Raw genomic sequence first — 22,408 nt, 5'->3', positions numbered from 1 at the left:
CCTGCCTATGACAATCCTAGTTTTCCTATAAACTTTTGCATTATTCCCACCTCCTTGAAGAAATCATCTCAATGTGGTATACCTCTGTTATCACATACTTTTGTAAATCAATATTGTCACTAATAAAATAAATATATAAAATGACAGAATTGAAAAAAGATCACTCCAGAAAGACTTCATTTCAAATAGGAACGAGCTAGTCCTTCTCCATATTCAGAGCTCATTGCTTGGGTTGCTGTAATTTCAGTGTCTTGGGTTGACTGTCATTCTATACTTATTTCTTTATTGAGAGATTCATGGTTTATAGTTGACAGTAAAATGCAATAGTTTGTACATGCATAACATTTCCCAGTTTTCCACATAACAATTCAACCCCTACTATGTCCTTCTCTGCCATCATGTTTCAGGACCTGAACCCTCCCTCCAACCCCAGAGTCTTTTGCTTTAGTTCTTCTTCTTCTAGTGTTTGCCCTTCTTCCGTAGCCAGTCAACAGCGTCAGGTTGAGCCTGATGTAAAGTTTCGAGACCTCCTTTGAATCTGGAGAGGTGGCAGTCGTTGACTATGTGGGTCATAGTCTGTAGCCGCAGGGGCAGTTCGGGTCGTCTCTGGCTCCCCAGCGATGGAACATAGCGGTGCCCCGGCCATGGCCTGTTCGATAGCAATTGAGGAGGGCCCAATCATAACGTGCTAGGTCAAAGCTGGGTTGACGCTTGCAGGGGTCTGTGATGAGGTGTTTGTTCTTTACCTCAGCTGACTGCCAACTCTGTTTCCAAGAGTCTGGAACAGAGAAGTTCAGTGGAGGCGTAGGGGACCAGATTGGGTGACGAGACATCAAGCGTTGGACAGGGTGGGCGAAGATATCCGCGTATATTGGCAGGTCCGGTCGAGCGTAGACGTGGGAAATGAACTTAGATGATGCTGCATCCCGACGAATATCTGGCGGGGTGACGTTGCTAAGAACTGGCAGCCATGGAACCGGGGTAGAACGGATGGTTCCAGAAATTATCCTCATGGAGGAATATAATTTGGAATCGACCGAGTGGGCATGGGGGCTACGGAACCATACTGGGGCACAGTATTCTGCAGTGGAATAGCATAATGCCAGAGAGGATGATCGTAGTGTGGAAGCGCTCGCACCCCATGAGGAGCTGGCCAGTCTTGCAATGATGTTATTCCTCGCGCCCACCTTTGCTGCAGTTTTTATGAGATGTTTGTGAAATGACAGAGTGCGATCGAGAGTAACACCAAGATAGACTGGCTGGGCTTCATGCCGGATTCTCGTATCGCCAAGCTGCACATTAAGCTCACGCGAGGCCGAGGCATGGTGTAGATGGAAAACAGATGATACCGTTTTTGCAGTGCTAGGGATTAGTTGCCATTTTTTACAGTAATCAGATATCAGAGCCATGTCTTTCGTGAGTGTTTCCTCGAGGATATCGAACTTGGATGCCTGAGTTGCACAGCAGATGTCATCAGCGTAGATGAACTTCCTTGAAGAAGTTTCTGGGAGGTCATTGATGTAAATATTAAATAGCGTAGGAGCCAGAACAGAGCCCTGGGGGAGGCCACTTGAGACAAGTCTCCATCTGCTAGACTTGTCACCCAGATGCACCCGGAATCTTCTGTTTTGGAGAAGAAACGATACAGTGTTGGCCACCCATGGAGGCAGGCATCTTGAGATCTTGACTAGGAGACCACGGTACCAGACCGTGTCATAGGCGGCTGTGAGATCAACAAAGACAGCACCCGTCTTTAAATTCTTCTGGAATCCATTTTCAATGTAAGTTGAGAGGGCCAGGGCTTGTTCGCAGGTAGATCTTCCTGGGCGGAAACCAGCCTGGGCGGGTGATAGGAATTTCTCTGTGAGAGGAGAAATACGTGACAGAAGCAGCCTCTCAAGGAGTTTGTAACACACGGAGAGGAGAGAAATTGGTCTATAGCTGGCGGCCAGTGTTGGGTCTTTCTTTGGTTTCAAAACCGCTATTAATCTTCGCACGACGCCAAACTTTGGGCATAGACTCAGATTCCAAGATGTGGGACAGGAATGAAGCGAGCCACTTCTTTGCCGCGGGACCCAGGTTAAGAATGAGTTCTGGGGTGATGTTATCATAGCCAGCAGCTGTTCCCAGTTTAACCCTCTTCAAAGCATCTTCCAGTTCAGACAGTGTAAAGGGAGAGAGTTTTGGAGATGGACAAGATAAACGGAAGTGGGATGACCACTCGTGGGAAATTTCTCTTTTCCAGACTGGGTCGATCTTAGCACGTCCAACTTGAGTTAGGTGACTGGCCACTGAGTTTGGAGATACAGGAGGATGGGACACGGGAGGGGGTTGGCTACCGGCACCTAGTCTGTGAAGCAGCTTCCAGGCCTTCCTACTTGAGTGGGTGAAGTTCAGACTTTCCGTGAGTTGTTGCCAGCGGGCTTGGCATGCTGCATCCAGGGAGGCAATGAGATGGTCAGCCACATCTGGGTCGCCCGACTCATCATACTGCTTTAGTAGTTGCTCGCATTCAGCATCAAGACAAGGCGTATAGTTAGCACGTCTCCCACGAGGAATGGCATGGTGGAAGCGCCTGTAGGAATCTTCAGAGGGGATAGAGTTAATTGGAATTGCAGGAATAGATTTGTTGGTAAGATCACTGAACAGACCAGTTTGCTTTCCGAAAGTTCCATCTTAGTTTCTCCGAGCACAGAATCAGTGGGAGCTGGAGACCAATGTGGTTGATAGCTGGGTGGTGATGACTGTGCGGGAAGATCTTGAGAACTTGTCTTGTAGCGGGAAAGGCTTGGCCGTTGACTGTGCTAATCAGCACAGGTCGGGTGACGAGTCTTTATTCCATCTAGCACTGTGAAAAGAGCCTGGCTGTTTGGGATCGTATAATAGGGAGAGGTCATTCACTGAAGCCCAGTCGGCTAAGATAGAGCCGTCAGCACGAGTGGAGGAATATCCCCAGTCTTGGTGATGACTATTAAAGTCTCCAACGTAAACGGCTGGGTGATTCGGGCTAGGCAGGACCTCATTATCCCATGAGGCACTGGGAGGCTTATATACGTTGACGAGCTGAATAGTTCCAATAGTAATGGAGTCGTAGAAGGTCAAAGAGGCCCTATGGTAAACGTCCGCAAGACACGATTTGGCGTAGATGGCTCGGCCGTGTTTAGGATGGAGATTATAGCATATTAAATCAAATCCACTGATGGTGAATCGAGCAGCTTCATCGACTGCTATATGTGTTTCTTGTAGGCAGATAACATCTGCCTGATGCTGTATCGCCAATTGACCAATAAGAATGCGTTTGGCAAAGGACAGCCCCTCAACATTAAGTTGGAGGACTTGAAGAGGAGGACCAACAGCTTGAAAGCTGTCAGGAGCTGCTTGTTGCTGGCTTTGAAAGTGACTGGGATCCATGTGGATTCAGTCGGCTAGGAAGGATCATCAGTTTCCCCAATGAATGGGTACTCACGAGATGTACCATGGGAAGGTCGATCCAATGCATCCCTTTTGCTTTGGTGCAATCCACAAACTCCTGTCCAAGTTCTGTTTAGTATTTTCCCTTCAAATCTTGTTTTCAAATTTGTCTGTGAGTGAGATCATCCCATATTCATACTTCTGTTTCTCACTGCTCTCACTTAACATGATTCCTTCAAGCTCTATCCAAGATGGGCTGAAAATGGTGAATTCACCATTTTTAATAGGTGAGTAGTATCCCATTGTTTATATAGACCACAACTTTCTTGGAGATTGCTTTTTTTTTTTTTTTTTTTTTTTTACCAGAGCACTGCTCAGCTCTGACTTATGGTGATGCAGGGGATTGAACCTGGGACTTTGGAGCCTCAGGCATGAGAGTCTCTTTGCATAACCATTATGCTATCTACCCTCCAGACCACAACTTTCTGAGCCACTCATCTGTTGTTAGACACTTGGGTGGCTTCCAGGTTTGTTTTTTTTTTTTAATATTTATTTTATTTATTCCCTTTTGTTGCCCTTGTTGTTTTATTGTTGTAGTTATTATTGTTGTTGTCGTTGTTGGATAGGACAGAGAGAAACGGAGAGAGGAGGGGAAGACAGAGAGGAGGAGAGAAAGATAGACACCTGCAGACCTGCTTCACCGCCTGTGAAGCAACTCCCCTGCAGGTGGGGAGCCGGGGTTCGAACCGGGATCCTTATGCCGGTCCTTGTGCTTTGCGCCACCTGCGCTTAACCCTCTGCGCTACAGCCCGACTCCCCCAGGTTTTTTTTTTTTTTTTTTTGCCTCCAGGATTATAACTGGGGCTCAGTGCCTGCACTATGAATCTACTGTTTCTGGAAGCCATTTTTTTCTATTTTGTTACCCATATCATTATTGTTATTGTTGCCATTGATGTTGTTGTTGGATAGGACAGAGAGAAATCAAAAGAGGAGTAGAGACAGAGAGGGGGAGAGAAAGATAGACATCTGTAGACCTGCTTCACCACTTGTGAAGCAACTCCCCCACCCCCCGCAGATGGGGAGCCAGAGGTTTGAACGAGGTGCCTTAGGCTGGTCCAGGGCACTTCGTGCCATGTGCACTTAACCTGCTGCACTACCACCCGACCCCATGGCTTCTAGGTTGTGACTATTACAAATAGTGCTGCTATGAATATAGGTGTATACAAGTCTTTTAGGATGGGTATGTTTGGTTCCTTAGGCTGTATCCCCAGGAGAGGAATTGCAGAGTCATTGGGTAGGTCCACTTCTAGCCTTCTGAAAGTTCTCCAGTCCAGAGTGCACTCCACAGGAGTTGGACCAATTTACACTCCCACTGGCAGTGTAGGAGGATTCCTTTGTCCCCACAACCTCTCCAGCATTTGTTGCTGCTCCGTTTTCTGATATATGACATTCTCACAGTAGTGAAGTGGTATCTCTTTATCTTTATTTGCATTTTCCTGACAATCAGTGACTTGGAGCATTGTTTCATATGTTTATTGGCCTTTTGTATCTCTTCTGTGGTGAATATTCTGTTCATATCCTCTCCCCATTTTTGGGTGGGGTCATTTGTTTTCTTGTTGCTGAGTTTGGTGAGTTCTTTATATATATATATTGGCTATTAGCCTCTTGTCTGATGTATGACCTGTAAAGATCTTCCATTCTGTGGGAGGTCTCTTTGTTTGGGTGGTGGTTTCTTTTTCTGTGCAGAAGCTTTTCAATTTGATGTGGTCCCATTGGCTTATTTTTTTTATTTACTCTTATTTGTAATTAGATTCATTTCATTGAAGATGCCTTTAAAATTTAGATGGAAAAGAGTTCTGCCAATATTTTCCTCTAAGTATTTGATAGTTTCTGGTCTACCATCTTAGGAGTGCTGAAATCCCCTACTATTACTGTGTTACTGTTAATATATGGTAGCTCTTTCAGTAGACATTTGATGTATTTAGATGGCTTTTCATTGGGTGCATAGATGTTAATAATTGTTAAGACCTCTTGATTGACTGATCCTCTGAGCATTAAGTAATGTCCATCCCTATCCTTTAAATTTTTATTTATTTTAAGATCTATTGTGTCAGATTGAGAATAACTGTTCCTGTCCTTTTTTGTCTTGTATGGTAGTTTTCCATCCTTCACTTAAGAGTCTGTGTTTGTCTTGTTGAGTTAGGTGGGATTCCTGCAGACAACATATGATTGGGTTGTGTTTTCTGATCCATCTTCCTACTCTGTGCCTTTTAATAGGTGACTCCAGGTCATTGACATTTATTGATGTTGTAAGATGAAGATATTTTAATACTATTATTCTAAAATGTTAGTGTTCTGATATATGGCATGTTTGTGATGGTGTGATTGTCTATAATAGACCATTCAGAACTTCTTTCAGGGCAGGCTTGGTGATAGTTGGTTCCTTCATCTGTTGCTTGTCTGAGAAGGTTTTTATGCCTCCATCTAGTTTGAATGACAGTCTAGCAGGGTACAGTATTCTTGGTTGAATGCCTTTCTCATTGTGAGCTCAATATATATCTTGCCATTCTCTTCTGGCCTTTAGTGTTTGTGTGGAAAAATCTGCTGCTAATTTTACAGGTTTTCATCTTTAAGTGTTTTTCTCTTGGAGCATTTAAGATCCTTTCTTTATTCTTATTCCTTTTCATTCTAAATATATGTCTTGGTGTCTTTAATTCTGGGTTAATTCTGTTCAGGACCCTCTGAGCTTCTTGAACCTTTATGTCTTTTATCTTGTCTAGAGTAGGGAAGTTCTCAGCTATTATGTCCTGAAGAATGCTTTCTTCCCTTCCCTCTAGTCCTTCCTCTGGTAAACCAGCATATATTACTTCTTTTGAAGTCATCCCATATGTCTCTGTGTTGTTTTCAGTATCTCATAATTTCTTTTTGAGATGTCTTACTTCTTTCTTAGTTTCCCCTAATTCATCCTCAGTCTTGCTCATTCTGTTTTCTGTCTCATTTATTCTATTCTCTCTCCCCTGTTGTTTTCTGTAGCTCAGCTATTTTGTTACCCTGTTCTGATACTGTATTAGCTTTTTAAGCTAGTTGTGATTTTAGCTCAGCTATTTCAGCTTAGCTTTTTAGGCTAGTTGTGATTTTAGCTCAGCTATTTCAGCTTTCAGTTCTCTATTTATCTTGAGGCTCCAAAGTCTCCAGGTTCAATCCCTTGCACCACCATCTACCAAAGACGAGCAGTGCTCTGGTCAAGCAAACAAACAAACAAAACAAAGAAACACTTATTGACTGATATCCTTTGAGCTATGTTTTTTTGATGCACACAGCCACCAGCCATGGTGAGGGTTCTCTCCTACCTGTCTTTGCCTGTCTTGACATCACCATTCTTCTCAGCCCTTTCATTCTGATACTCCACAAATCCACAAATGATAGTTCAAAGCTGCATTCATTTACTTCTTTGATCACTACAAACATATTTTTCATTTCCTAGTTATATATTTCTTTGTAAATTACTCATTATTATTATTATTGCCTGCCTTCCTGTTGAGGTGTTTATATTCTTCATTGGGCAGGACTTTAATAAAGATATTAACCTTTAGTCACACAGTACAAGATGTTTCTGGGAGCTTTCGTTTTTTAACTTCAGGCTGATTGTTGGCACAAAGAAACTTCTTTGAATACGATCAAATCAGTTACTCTTTCTCTTTATGTTGTCTGTGTTTGCTATTAGAAGGTTCCTCCCAGACTTAACAATATAAATATTCATCTGTACTTTCCTGGAGATGTGCTGTGATTTTGCTTTTCACATCTAATGCATCAATCCATTTAGGTAAAAATTGTGTTTACTTTCATAAAACTCAGGTAACTAAATTTTTATTCTTGGCACTAGAAGAAATTGATAGCTTATTCTGTTGTCCTAGCATCAGAACACCAATCCACATTCATGGCTGTCTCTTTTCCAGAGAATAATGACCTTCTCTTTCTCACCAGTTACCCACATTTTCCTTAACTCTTTCTGAAATATCACCTCTGCTACCATGTGCCAGTTACATTTTAATCCTAATTCTGTTCTAGCTGGCTGACTTGAGGACAGTGAGATATGGCAATTTACAGCCTGCTGCTTGTTACTGATCATTTCACAGAGGTTTTGTTGGACGAGTGAGTGAGTGAGTGAATGACTGAGTGAGTGAGTGAGTGAGTGAGTATGAATGAACAGAGGGTGTTGTGCATAGTGTTGGCAGACCTGTGAGAATCATCTGAGTTGGCAGCAGGTCTTCCACCGAAGGAGGGTCTTGGCTCAGCACAGTATTAGGAGAGCACTATTCAATGCATGTGCACAAGATATGAAAGAATGGAAAGTCAGGGTATGGTAACATGAGATGGTGACAGAGAAGTAATAGGACAGAACCCAGAGGCTCTCACACAGCACACATCAGATCCCCTCTGCAGGTGAGCCATGGGAGGAGAGATGGAGATCAAGGAAGAATCCTGGGAAGATGCACTGGGAGCAAAGCTGTGAAGGAAGACCCCACAGGGGTTTCTGGAATGAGGTCACTTTATGGAGATGTAAGCAGGTGTTTTGTTTGTTTATTTCAAATTTAAAATATAATTTTTGTAGCCTTTACACCTTTTTTTATTACTTTGGATCTCACTGTTTCTTCATTCTCAGCTTTTTTTCATCTTGCTTTTGGTGCCATTTAAGAATTGTCATGGTGAAAGTTGTTAGCACAGTTGAGAAAGTTATTTTTGAAGAGTCGAGCTCTTGGGTAGAAAGACACAAGAGAACAGGGAATAAACATGACCTGGAATGGCCTGATATTGAAAACCCAGCCATGGCACCCTCTCTCCCTCCAGCTCCACTGAAGGTGAGTGGAGGTGGTATTGTCCAAGGCCTTTCCAGCATAGAACAGGTATCGCTCACTGAAAGGAATCAATGAATGGATAAGAATTCACAGGGTTTCCCTGAGCTGCAGATGCTGATGAAGAGAAGACATTCAGGATCTGGGACAGGAGGTGAAGGCAGGCATTTCTGCTATCAGGGGTGTTGGGAAGTGGCACCTTGAAGGGTGACCAGTCAGACCCTCAGTCAGCTTTCTATGGGAGAAGACTCTACCCACTGGTCACCCCCAATCTCAAGGACTAGAGGGGACATGAGAAAGCATCCTTTAAAAGGGCAGAGAAACGCTAGACTTGGGTTCTGGAGACACAGCTTGGTGAAGTCTGGATAGGAGAGAATGAAATCAAGAGGGGGGGGGAAGATAGAGAGGAAGAAAGACAGACACCTGAAGATTTGCTTCACCATTTATGAAGTACCCCCCCCCCTGCAGGTGGGGAGCCAGGGGCTCAAATCAGGATCCTTGTGTGGGCCTTGAGCTTCCTACTATTGTGCACTCAACCCAGTGCACTACCACTCAGCCCCCAGCAGAAATCTTTTCTTGGAAGTCCTTAAGGGTGAAGAACAAGAGGAAGCCATCTACTGGCATGTCTGTTATTCCCACAGTGCTGTCCTATTTCTTTTTTTTTTATTTCTTTTTTTATTGGGGAATTAATATTTTATATTCAACAGTAAATGCTGTCCTATTTCAAGGTTGATGTCATCCTTTATTTGTGGCACCAGCAACCTTCAGCCTCTTACCTTGTCTTGTAAAGCCAGCTCTAGGTTTTATTTAGTCTTACTGGTATGCTGATTGAATGATCTGGACCTGGGACTCATAAAGACAGGACAGCTGGGCTGGGCTACACTCCCCACCCCTACAGAAAGTTGTCCTGTAGAACACTGCCGGATTCTCTCACTTACGTGTGGTCTGTACGCCCTCAAGAGATCAGGGCAGAGACTTGTGATTTTTCTAAGCCTGGAGTATTTACTATCTGGTCAGCTAGCTCCTGCTGTCTGTCATGAGTAGATGACTAATGGAAGATTTTTACTGTGAGAATCATGCTCTGCACCAGCCCATGCAGCATTCTAAATGAATGTCCCTGTTCCTTGGGACACATATTTGCCAGATGACTTACGAGAAGTAGCCATGCGGCCTGGGAGTCGGGCCTTTTGAGGATGCTGACCATTGAGCTGCCTGGTGGCTAGTCCCCTAAGAATGGACATTGTTCCTCTCAAGTGTTTATCAACTGTTTGGCGTGGACTGATGTTACAGAGAAACTGAAGCAAAGAAGTACTCCAGGTTATATAAAGGGGCAGGATTTAAACCTGGCTGCAGCTGGAAAGCCCTTGCCCTAACAGGCCCCCACCCCCCACCTCTCTGGTCCCCTTAACCTCTACTCCATAAGCCCCTCTCTCTGCCATTTCTACATCATTCACTTTTCGTTCTTGGGGTGCCCATTTGGGGCTAGGCCTCTTACCCCCTCTCTTGCAGGACTCTTTCTAACCATTCATACCACCACCCCCCTAGCCTCCCTTCTTCCTGGTCTCTTTAAAAAGTCTGTGACATCTGGGGTCCTCTTGCCATCAGCAGCAGCACTGCCCCTCCCTGCTCCTAGCTACCCAGGTGCTTGTCTTCTTCCAGGAACCAGCTGAAAAGAGGTTCATGTCTAGGAGCCCCTGGGGCCCCAAGTGGCAACCACTGGGCAGGCTGGGCAGGGATTTCTGACCTTTGTGAAGAGAGGGCGGCCTTAAAGGGACAGCAAGCCCTTTTCTTGCCTGGTGGCCATCAGCCAGCTTGGATGCCAGGGATTTGAAGAGGCCATTGTTCTGGCAGCGGGAGCCGGGGGCCCAGACCGCCCGTCTTTTCTTCTTTTCCCATTGCCAACAACATGTCTCCCTCCCATTTGCAGTCTGTCGAGTGTGGAAGGGAGGGAGAGCTCTTCAGCCGTCCCCCACCCCCGCCCCATCTGAATCAGCTTTGCCACTCAGACTAAAGCGGCCCTAAAAGCCCCCAAAGGCCCTGCCCATGTGCCCGGAGGCTCTGCAGGCTAAGTGAGGTCCCATCCCACCCCATCCTTTACTTGACCTAAGGAGAGGGTGCTGGAGGCTGGAGCCCCAGTTTTCTGCAAGAACCTTCTGTGAACCACGTGCCCTAGAATCAATGGAATCACTGCTGGGCCTTATGAAAACAATAGATTCTTGGTTCCAAATCAGAACTTTTGGGGCCCAGGGAGCTGAATCCTCATGAGCACACCACAGTGTGAGAGCCACTTGCTTAGCAACTCCCAAACGGGGCTGTAGTCAGAGCCATGTGGGAAGACTCTGACCCAGAGGACTTGTGCAGGGTTCAGGACTTGGAGTCAGGCGACCTGTCCTTAGTGGTAGAGAGCACATTTCCTGAAGCCAGCCCCCCAGCTCTGAATGGCACCCCCAGCAGCTACTGTCTCTGTGACCTCAGGTAGGTCTCACCTGTAAAATAGGCTTGGTACAGTGTTTGCTATCTAGGGTGGTGCTAAGGACTGAAGGAACTGATGGCTGTCAAGTCCTTATTATCGACAAGCACACCAGTAAGACCTAGTTTCACACTGATCATCCAAGTCATGATTTGGTGAGGTCCCCTGGCTCTGCTGGCCCTGGGAAAAGCATCCTTTTACTCTGTAAGTGACCAGCAGCCCTCGGGTTGAGTGACATGCCTGGAGAAGGCAGCCTCACCACAGGGCCTCCCAGTCTGGGTCCTCAGAGTGAGGAGCAGAGCCCCACCCCTCTCCCCCTCTGGAGGTGGCTTTGTGGGTGAGTGCTGGAATGCTGTCACAGGGGGGCTAGAAACCACATCTATAAGGCAGAGGGGATTGAAGAAACAGAACACAAGCTCTGGGCTAGAAATAGCCAGGCATAAATACAAGGTATTATAATTACTACCCACACCCACCCCAGTCCCCTGGTTAAATTGATCCCTCTGCACAGCCTTTGTGACCTCAAGGAAGGAGAGTGGAGATCAGTGTGCAGGGGCTGGGGCTGTGCCACTGAAGTCAAGGGCAGCTGCCCACCCAGCACTGTGGAACCCGAGTGGGTGCTCTGTTAGTGTGCCTCCATGTTTTATTATAACTTTCTGGTTTTGCTCAACTATTACTTTTCTGAAATGATCCTGTTGGACTAAATGTTTCCTTGTTTAGTATCTAGCAACAGGCTTCTTCTTCCTCCCTATGCTCTCTAATTTCTATTTGCATCCTCCACTTAGAAGTCACAGCTATCCGCCTTCCATGAACATGGTCAGTGGTTGGAGGCAGTGCAGAGACACACCCTGCCCCATGAAGATCTGAGAAGTCATAAAGGCCACTGGAAAGGTCCTTGGCCTGATACAGAACCCTGATGCCATACAACCAGGCGGGTGGTATTTTAAACACCCTGGGAGAAGCCTTAGTGGTGAATCCAGTGCCAGATTCTGTAGAGGAAAACAAGCCAGTCCTCCAGGGCACATCTCATGAATATTTTCCGTGTTGATTACAAATGTCAGCACACAGGGAACCCAGCAGTGGGCAGAGTTTTCTTAGCACCCACTCACTCCCACTTGAGCATATTTTACAAGGCTTCCAGGAAGCTTCACAGGGACATTTCTGTTCTTGGTGGGGGCTATGGCACCTTTGGTGGCATGGAGCCTCACAACACTAGGCAGGAGTAGAGCTTCAGAGGAGGGAGACATACTCTGTCAACTTTTACCTCTCTTGGGAGAAGGACTTGACTATCAGCCCCATGCATTGAGAATATTGATTCATTATTTTAGAGGCTAATAAAAAATATTCATTGGTTTCTTTTCCTTCTTTGTGGGGGAGGCTACAATGGAAATTGCCACTAGGAGGTGAGAAATTTAGCTGAGATCTACTGTTTTACACCACAGAGATAGTTCAGTGCTCGAGCATTGGATTTGCATGCCTGAGGTTCATACTCCCGTGCTCAGTCTCTGGCACCATATATGCCAGAGCTGAGCAATGCTCTGGTCTCCTAGTTCCTTTTCATATTCTTTTTTAAAGGCCCTTTGAGCCAGAGAGTCAACTCACTGTGAAGGTGTGTGGCTTTCTGTGGGCATGGCCTAGGCTGGAGCACTAGCACCTCACAGGAAGTGTCATGGCACTGGGGGAAACCATGGTGCTGTGGTGTCTCTCCAGAAGCAGTGAAATTATGCGTGTGTGAAGCTCTAGCGTGTGTGTGTGTGTGTCTGTGTGTGTTTTTTTATATTTATTTATTCCCTTTTGTTGTCCTTGTTTTATTGTTGTAGTTATTATTGTTGTTGTTACTGATGTCATCATTGTTGGATAGGACAGAGAGAAATGGAGACAGGAGGGGAAGACAGAGAGGGGGAGAGAAAGATAGACACCTGCAGACCTGCTTCACCACCTGTGAAGCGACTCCCCTGTAGGTGGGGAGCTGGAGGAGGCTCGAACCGGATACTTAGGCCAGTCCTTGTGCTTTGTGCCACATGTGCTTAACCTGCTGCGCTACCATCTGACTCCCATGTATGTGTGTTTTTCCTAAAAACTGGAGTACTTCTCAGTTCTGGCTGTGGTGATGCTGCTGGGGACTGAACCTGGAACTTTCTGATCCTCTGGCATGTAATTTTTTTTTTTTTTTGCATAACCACCATGTTATATCTCTAGCCCTAAAGAACTTTTTTTAAGGCCTTATAATAAAGATTTATGGAGTCTGTGGGTGTATTTATGGCTCCCGACAGTAGAGAGAAAGCTGTCACTCTCTTTCTGGAGAGGTATACATAGAGTAGCATCAGGAACTGAAGGGCAAGCCCAGGTTCCTCCCCATCCTGTCTGGAAGGCCGTTCCTAGCACTGCACAGCCACATGTGAGTCCTCAGAGCAGGGCCAGCCTAGAAGTGGGCATATAAAGCCAGCCTCTTGACTAGGAGCTCATTCTATGAACTAGCCTCTTACTGAAAGTCTGTCTGCCTGAACTTTAAGAACAATCCTGATGACCTCACACTTAATGATGCCATTGAATCACTCCTCTCTGGAGAAACATAAAAGGCTCTTCTCTCCTTGGGCTTCCTCTCTCTTCTTGAATATTTGACATTTACTTTTAGGCATCTCGGATCAAGATCTGAGGCCTTATGAAGCGCAGTCCTCTCTGTGTTGAGGAGCTGTGGTGTCTGTCTCTGCTGTGCCTAGCAGCTGTTGGGTCATTGGAACAGTTGTGACACACTTTTGCATAGACATATGTCATGACTTTTCTGACAGCCCAATATATTTGTTATAGGCTCTACCTCCCTCATGCGTTTCTGTTGCAGAGGCCCAGGTGTGTGTTAATTATTCTTATAGCCATGTTAAAAGTTTTCATTTGGTCTTAGCCAGAAAGCTGAGGAGTGATCATATATTTATTTGGATTCTTGCTGAGCCCATGCTGTTCATCCATAGAGGACCTGACTCCTACACCTTCAAACTTCATGCTTTGTAATAAAAGGATCCTTGCATGGGGTGTGGGGCATCTTGTACAATTTCCTTGTCATCAGGCAGCCTCTGAAGTACACAGAGCAAGAGGGGACTTGGCCTTGGATTGGGGCGGTACTCTCAGCATATCGTAGTATATGTGTGTGTGTAGTGGACGTCCCAGCTTGCCACTTGGCTCCTTGTCTTCTTAGATCTTTGCTGGCTATCCCTGCCTGTTTCTATCTAGTCTCCACTAGTTTTCCACCAAGAAGTCAGGCCAGGCTCAGTGCACTGAGGATTGAATTGGGGGGGGGGGGAACCCCCAGCTGCCCGGCACAGGAACATCACATACTGATGTGCTTTAGCTTGTGATCGCCAACAGGATGCAGAAGTAGGCAAAGCAGAAACGGAGGCTGAAATATAGGCCACAGGAAGGTAGGAAGACTGGGGTGTGGCCTGGCTCCTGCCTCTGTCCTTTGCAGTCAGCATTGCTGTTTTTGTCTTTTGTCTCACTCTGTGGCCACAGAACTCATCTTTGTTGCCTTAGTATTATTAGTGTCAATTATTTATGTTGCATTTTCAAATATTTTCTTTTTTTCTTTTTTTATATTTATTCCCTTTTGTTGCCCTTGTTTTATTGTTGTAGCTATTATTGATATCGTTATTGTTGGATAGGACAGAGAGAAATGGAGAGAGGAGGGGAAGACAGAGAGAGGGGGAGAGAAAGATAGACACCTGCAGACCTGCTTCACTGCCCGTGAAGCGATTCCCTTGCAGGTGGGAGCCCAATCCCTGACATCATGGAGGGGCACCAAGGACAGACCAAGGGGAGCTGCATGGGTGGTGAAGTGGCACTCTGATGTTTCTCCCTCTAAAAATAGAAAAAATGAAAGCTGGGCCAGTGAGGTGACTCTGATATATCATTCATGCACTTGATCTGTGGCACTACATAAGAAATAAAATCAACGGGAGTCAGGCAGTAGCACAGCGGGTTAAGCGCACTTGGCGCAAAGTGCAAGGACCAGTGTAAGGATCCCGGTTCAAGCCTCCAGTTCCCCACCTGCAGGGGTAGTGAAGCAGGTCTGTAGGCATCCTCTCTCTGTCTTCCCTTCCTCTCTTCATTTCTTTCTGTCCTATCCAACAATGATGACATCAGTAACAACAATAATAACCACAAGAATAAAAAAACAAGGGCAACAAAAGGGAAAATAAATAAATATTAAAAAAAGAAATAAAATGAAAATTGATTTTATCAGGGCAGCTCTTTCAGGTGCACTGCATTACAAAATGACGTCTGTATCCATATCATCACCTCCTGAGTCTCATTTCCATCCATCCACCGGCCACTTAACACAGTTGCCTCACTAGGGTTCCCTCAGCCATTCTGTCCCTCCCTCCCTTTCCTGCAACTGGTGTGATGCCATGGTGTGAGCTCTCCTTGCTGCCAGGAGGGCTGGTCTTCTCTAGGTCACAGGAAGAGCAGGCATAGGGTGGAGGGAGGTGGAGGGGACAGTCATGGTGCCCACACATCCAGCCAGGGGCCATGGGGACTGAAATCTGCATGTACAGCATGTTCACATCTTAATGGGGGCACCAACAAGCAGCCTTCTCTTTGTAAAACCTTAATCCAGGATTAAGGAGAGGTCAGTTACCTCTGCAAGGAGGTGATTTGGAGAAGGGCTTAGTGTCTCTGAATATCCTGAGGTGGGCAGAGGGCCAGGAGCTGGGGCGTGGTCATCTGTCTGACCCAGGGGACAGGACACTCGAGAAATTCATTACTGGTACTGAGGCCTGAGTCTGAGACTGGGCCTTTTCTTGAAACTTCACAAAATGTCCTTTCACTACCCTGGTCACATGCATTCCATTCACGGCCATGGTCTGTGTGGTAGGCTGGAAGGAGACCTGGGCGCTGCATGGTGGCTCTGGGATAGTGCATGTGTTGCATGCGTGAATCCTGGGATTCGGTAAACCTGCACAGCAGTGCTCAGACCCACAGGGAATGTTGGTCCATACGCCCAGTGGGATAAAGAATACGCAAGTTTCCAATGGAAGGGATGGGACACAGAACTCTGGTGGTAGGAACTGTATAGAATTGTACCCCTGTTGTCTTGCAATCTTGTTAATCATTATAAATCACTAGTAAAAATTAAAAATAAAATAAAAACAAACAAGGAAAGAGACCCTGGGGAAGGTTTGGAGATAGAGTAACCTCCAGAGGACGTATCGAGAAGCTCTCTGGAAACAAGTCTGAGAAAATGGGGATGGGACACATGAAAGGGTTAACCTGCGCACACTTGCTCCAGGCTCTGTGCACTCCATCCTGATGCCAGACCCCATGACCAGACAACCAAAGTTAAAGTTGTGTAGATCAGGGCCTGAGAGATGGCTCCCTGGTGGGGAGGGGAAGCATACCTTCCTAGGCTTAAGCACCCAGGTTCAAACCACTGTCTACCACATGGGAGCACCTGCACAGGGGAGCTTTACAGGCAGTGCAGCAGTGCTGTGGTATCTCTCCTTCTCTTGCAGTCCATCTCCCTCTCTGTCTCTTACCCTCTATCTAAAAGTAAGCAAAAAAGGCACCAGGAGCAGTGGAGTCATGCATAAGCTTGGGGGTGGGGGAGGAATGTCCGGCAACCTAGGAGGTAGCATAGCAATAAAGCATTGGACTGTCAACCCTGAGGTTCTGGGTTCAGTCCTGTATCACATGCTCTGATGATGCTCTGGTTCTCTAGTTCTTCTTCTCTCCCTCTCTCACCACCCCCTCTCAAATTTATTTTGGATAGAAACATAAAAGTTGAGAGGGAAGGGGGATATAGATACAGAGATAGAGAGAGATATAAATAGAGATAGAGGAGGTCAGGCGGTAGCACAGTGGGTTAAGCACACATGACACAAAGCACAAGGACCGGCATAAGTATTCCAGTTTGAGCCCCCGGCTCCCCACCTGCAGAGGGGTTGCTTCACAAGAGGTGAAGCAGGTCTGCTGGTGTCTGTCTTTCTCTCCCCCTCTCTGTCTTCCCTTCCTCTCTCCATTTCTCTCTGTCCTATCCAACAACAGTGATATCAATAACAACAGTAATAATATAAACAATAATAATAGCCACAACAACAATGAAACTACAAGGGCAACAAAAGGGAAAAAAGTAGCCTCCAGGATTCATGGTGCAGGCACCGAGCCCCAACAATAACCCTGGAGGCAAAAAAAATGAATAAAAGAAATGAAAAGGAAAAAAAAGAGAGATAGAGAGATAAAGATAGAGGCGGCAAGGTGGTGTGACATACCTGGTTAAGTGCACATAGTACTAAGCACCCCCACTCCCCTCCTGCAGGGAGCAGCTTCTCTCCCTCTCCATCTCCATCTCCCCCTCCTCTCTCAATTTTCTCTCTGTCCTGTCCTATAAAATAGGGGGAGAAAATGGTTGTCAGGAGCAGTGGCTTCATACTGCCGGCACCAAGCTGCAGCAATACCTTGGGAGCAAAAAAAAAAAAAAAAAAAATAGACAGCAGGAGAGAGACTTGTAGCACTGTTTCACTGTTCATAAAGATATTCCCTTTGCAGATGGGGACTGGGTCTTTGCACAAGGTAATGTGTGCATTCTATCAGATATACCACTGCCTGGCCCTTTCTTCCTCCTCCTCTCATTAAATCAGTCATTTAAAAACTATATAGGCCAGTGATCCCTACGCTTTTGCTGCACATTGTAATCACCTGGAAACTTTATAAAACTGAAGGCTGGCTCTTACCCCCTGACACTCTGATATAACTGACAATGGTCTGTGACCTGGGCTTGGAATTTGTGAAAACTCCTGGGTGACTCTGAAGTGCTGTAGAGTTTAGAGATCATAGAGCACAGAATGCTCATTTGATTCTGAATGAATATCTAGAATTGGTGTTTAGGAGAGTAAAAGGTGATATTTTGGAACTAATGATTCTGTTTGGATCAGGATTAAAAAAAATTGGAGAGAGAGTTGGCATGCACAATAAAGTGAGCTTTGATTAACATGGAAGGAGCATGAACCCCAGCAAGCTCTGCCCCTCAGTCACCTGGGAGCAAAGTCTCTTTATCTTTCTGTGCTGCAGCGTCTCTGTGGAGGTCTTTCATTCCTGCTGAAGTTGCACCTAAACTGTGGGCCCTGGTTGAATGAGTTGTAATGTCCCAGAGGGAAAGGCATGTTAGAGCTGCCAAACCCCCCCCCCCCCCCCACTGCTGGCTGTCCATTTCTTGCTTTGGGTTTTAATTGCATAGACATTACTGCTCTTCATGTGAGACATGCAGTTTTAATGTGAGGTCTTGGGTTACAGCTAGGTCAGAGACAGTCAATACACCTATTTGGACACTCCCAGGCCGTTTCTGTAGAGTCGAGTCTAGGAATTTACAGGGTGGAATGGAAATCTGTGAGTCATCAGTTGTCTTGCAGTAAGGTTCCTTAAATAAAGGATGTATGTACTTAAGAAGAGAGAGAGAAACAGAGCATCACTCCACCATATGCACACAGATCCTGGACTCCACCTGCTGGGCCACCTTCCCGGCTGCATGCTTGCTGAATGGAATTCAGCATTTGAGGAGGCTACATGAATATGCACTGGGACAGAGTTGCTGAATAAGGTCTCCCCAGTCCTTGATGACAGACCACACAAATTCTTCTTACCACATTACAGAGACTGACATAAAATACCTTTCACAACTCCTCTGTTTTTTAATTCTCTGGATATATACAGACCCCTCCAGCTAACAATTTAGCTTCTTCCTTTCCAGATGTTTTCAAAGATGCTGGGTTTCCATGTCCTTCTTCTGTTAACTTGCCTCTTTTTTCCTTTGGCCACTGCCATCAACTGGCCATTGTCACAGTGTGTGGTGGTCCAGAGTGAGAGTGGGAGATGAATCCTGGCTTCTCTGTGTACCCTGTGATCCTCAGAAGTTACTGAGCCCCTGAGGTATCTCAGTTCCCTCATCTGTAAAATGTAAAAGGGCTGGTGTCCAATGAGAGAACACATATCAAACCAATGAAAATCGTGGGTGCTTCACTGGCTGCTCTAAACGGCTCTAGCCAATTGTTATTGAGTATCTGGGTGTGGGGTGGGGAGGATGATGTCACACTCAGCTGAGCATCTTTTTGGTCATTACTATAGTAGAACATCAGTGAGCATCAGTGCAGGACACAGCCCTCACCACAAAGGTGAATAGAGAAAGCTTTATATTAAGAATCACTAATAGGGGCTAGGTGGTGGCAGACCCAATAGAACATACATTACTGTGCTCAAGAACCCAGGTCCAAGCTCCAGTCCTCACCAGCAGGGGGAAGATTCACAAGTGCTGGAACAGTGCTACAGCTGTTTTTCCTTCTCCCTGCCTCTCACCTCTATTTTAAAAATGTCTGTTGGTAGTGGTGGAGTTGTGCAGGCACCAAGCCCCAGCAATAACTCTGGTGGGGGGGGGTGGTAAAAAGACCACCAGAGAGATAGCACAGTGCTAGTGTGCTGTGTGCTCACATGTGCTGCTTTTGTTTGAGAGGAGGGAAGGGATAGGGGGAGAGAGAGAGAGAAGGTAATTTTGGTTTTATGCAATGAAAGTGAGGAGCTTCTGTAAACAGAGTCCGTATTTCTGATTTGCTGCTCTGTTGCTTATTTAGTGTGGTCCAATTTAGGAAGAACAGGCAGAGAACGTTTTGGAGGAAACACCAAGCACATACCTCATGCATCTTAAGTGTAAGGCTTCTCACATTCAGACTCGGGTGAAGGTTTCTGTTTCATCACTGAAGACATATATCTCATTGTGTTTTTCAAAAAAATAAAATAAAAAAGGGAAGAGAAAGAAAGAGAAAAAAAGAAAAGCAAGGAAGAAAGCAAGCTATCTGTAGTTTGGACTAGAATTGATAACTGAAGTTTTCACCTGTTGGCAAGGTGAGCTCAAAGTCCCAGTGGGAAGCTTGCCACGTGTACCTATCTTGTTCAGTCCTCATACAAGCTAGTAATTACTGTTAGTTTTGTGACTGTCTTAAAAATCAAACGGTCTAGAGTCTGCTGAGGCCAGCTTTGCAGAGGCCACAGATTATATAGAGAACCAGCACTTGAAGTCACACTGGTGTCACCTGCACCAGCCCTGTTAACTGCTACTCTCAGCCTAAACCATTGCAGCTATTAATACGAGAAAACTGTGCAGAGCTGTATGGGAAGAGCAGGAATCTACACTTTGCAGTGGAAGGAGCCTCATGGTACATGAGGGGGAGGCCAAGGTTAGGGCTTGGGGGTGTGTTCATGGCCTCTGTAGAGGAAGGACCATCATTCAGAAGTATTTTCTGTATACAAGTGCTGTACTCAGTACTCTCACCTGTTGGAAGGACATGGGCCTGCCATCTTTGGGGGGTAGAGGAAGGGACAGTGAGAACAACAGACTCTACAATTAAGCTCTCCATTTTGTATTATAATTTATCAGAGCAGGGGCAGGGGACAGAGCCATCTTCCCTGGGGCACATTTTTGTGTTTGTGTTATTTCATCTTCTTCACCGGTGTGAGGGAGGAAGAATATGGTGCTGATTTTTTTCTGATTAAGAAACTGAGTCTAGCTCAGGGAGGCAGAAAAGACTTTACTGAGTCTCAGAGCCAGAAGGCAGCAGAACCTAACTTGCAAGACTCAGCTTTGAATGTGGATTTGACTCAGAAGACCCTGGGGTCTTCCTCTGGAGGAAGAGGAGTGAAGGCACGTGGCTGGATCAAAGCCAGGGGCACTTCAGGAGAGGCTGGCCTTAAGGCAGACAAGGAGGCAGGTAGCAGCTGTGCAGACTCAGACCCCAGGTCATTTTAGCTCCTGTGTAGTGAAATTCTTCCAGACAACTGTGCTGGGGGACAGCTAGAGGACAGGCCCAGCTCTGCCTTTTAGGGAAATGCCTAGAGATGGAGAAAAGCATAGGCATCCTTTGCTGTTCAGAGTGCTGCCCAAGTCACAGCAACAGGAGTGTCACCTCAAAGCTGGTCGGCCCTCTCTAGACAATACTACATCCAGATCAGTGCTTGAACAAGAGCCTCAGACCATAGCAGCTTGAGAAGCACTGAACTAACCATGCAGGTGTTGTTTGTTTTGGCCTAGTTCCTCTCCCTCCAGAGATGATAGTGCTTATCTTTGTATGTATGTATGTGTGTGTTTGTTTTTCCCAGAGCACTGCTCAGATCTGGTTTCTGGTGTTGCTGGGGATTGAACCTGAGGCCTGATGCCTCAGGCATGTCTTTTTGCATAACCATTATGCTATTTCCTCATCAGTGTTTGTTTATTTTTTTAAAGATTGATTTATTTAGTGAGACAGATATGGCATGTGCCTTGCTGAGCATCAAACCTGAGCATGCTGGTCCTGGGCTTTGCCTCTCAGCTGGCTCCTCAGAGCGAGGATGGTCTGCAGATCCTCAGCCATAGTTGGACTATTGGTCCTGGTTGTTTATGCTGGGGGCTTCCAGTCAGGAGATTTGGTCTCTGGCTCAGCCAGTCTCACCAAGGGGCCTTCAGCAGCTGTAGTTCATTGGAAATGACTTTAAAAGTAGGGCAGTAGCACAGTGGGTTAAGCACACGTGGCGCAAAGTGCCAGGACCAGCAGCATAAGGATCCCAGTTCAAGCCCCTGGCTCCCCACCTGCAGGGGAACCACTTCATAGGTGGTGAAGCAGGTCTGCAGGTATCTGTCTTTCTCTCCCCTTCTCTTTCCATTTCTCTCTGTCCTATCTAACAACGATGACATCAATAACAACGACAATAATAACTACAACAAGGGCGACAAAAGGGAAAATAAATTTGAAAAATAGTCCTTCATTTTGTTGTTGAACAGAGCACCTCTCGGTGGGCAGATATTTGTCTGGAGCATCATTTAGGATCAGCATGTCAGTGAATGGACAAAAGAAAAGGCAACTGTTGAAAAGACTTATTGATTTGCTTGCTTTTATAAGAGGCAAGAGTTCCACCCCAGCATATGAAATGCCTGAAATCAAACCCTGAGTCTCAGGCATGCAAGTCCTGTGCTCTAACTACTGGGACACCTCCTCAGGTAGGAGAGAAAACCATTTTAGGAGGTGTATTTTAGAGTTTTCAAACTCAGATGGCCCCGCTTTGTCATTATGGGAGGTGCTTGACTTGGTGTGATTTTTTTTTCCGTAAGGTCTGACCGGCTGCAGAGGTAGGCGCCCTTGCCTTGATCGTGGGGGTAAGGCCCCAAGGCAGCCCTCAGCCATTTTCTCGCGCAGATGCTGAGCTGGGCCCAGCTCTCTGCTTCCCGCAGTTCCCCAGGCTCCGCAGCCCAGCGGCTACCAGCCTTTGAAAGATGCAGACTCTGTTCTGAGCCTGGCGCCGTGTTTGGATGCCATGTCACCGCCTCGACACAAGTTGACCTATTAGGCAACACCTGGGAAGTAATTGGTGGCCGCGGAGGGAGCAGCGCCTCCCGGGAGCTCGGCCTGTGTTTTGTCAGATTTGAGGATGAAGAGGAAATGTCTCCTGCCAGCCCCCGTGGCTCCCTCCCCGGAGCCGGCATGAATAATTGAGAGCTGGCGGACTGCAGCGGAGAGTTGCATTATGTAAAGCGGCGGGCGGCGGGGCGTGCATGTGTGCAGGCGTGTGCGCGCGGCCAGGGTGCGTGTCTGAGTGTGTCTGCGCGCGCGTGCGGAGCTGGAGCACAGCTGTCTGCCAGCCAGTCTGGGGAGAGCGCGGCCAGGGCGCG

At 46.4% G+C, this 22,408-nt stretch overlaps 1 protein-coding gene across 9 annotated transcripts in view; it reads left to right on the top strand.

The window, feature by feature from the left end:
* GRAMD1B (GRAM domain containing 1B) overlaps positions 1-22,408 on the top strand; it is a 205,319-nt gene that overhangs the window by 122,210 nt on the left and 60,701 nt on the right. The window lies entirely within an intron of this gene.

Source organism: Erinaceus europaeus, chromosome 20 (genome assembly GCF_950295315.1).
Source record: "Erinaceus europaeus chromosome 20, mEriEur2.1, whole genome shotgun sequence".
In the NCBI taxonomy this organism is placed as follows: domain Eukaryota; kingdom Metazoa; phylum Chordata; class Mammalia; order Eulipotyphla; family Erinaceidae; genus Erinaceus; species Erinaceus europaeus.
Note: the sequence above shows the minus strand (reverse complement) of the source record. Positions and strands in the feature narration are given on the sequence as shown.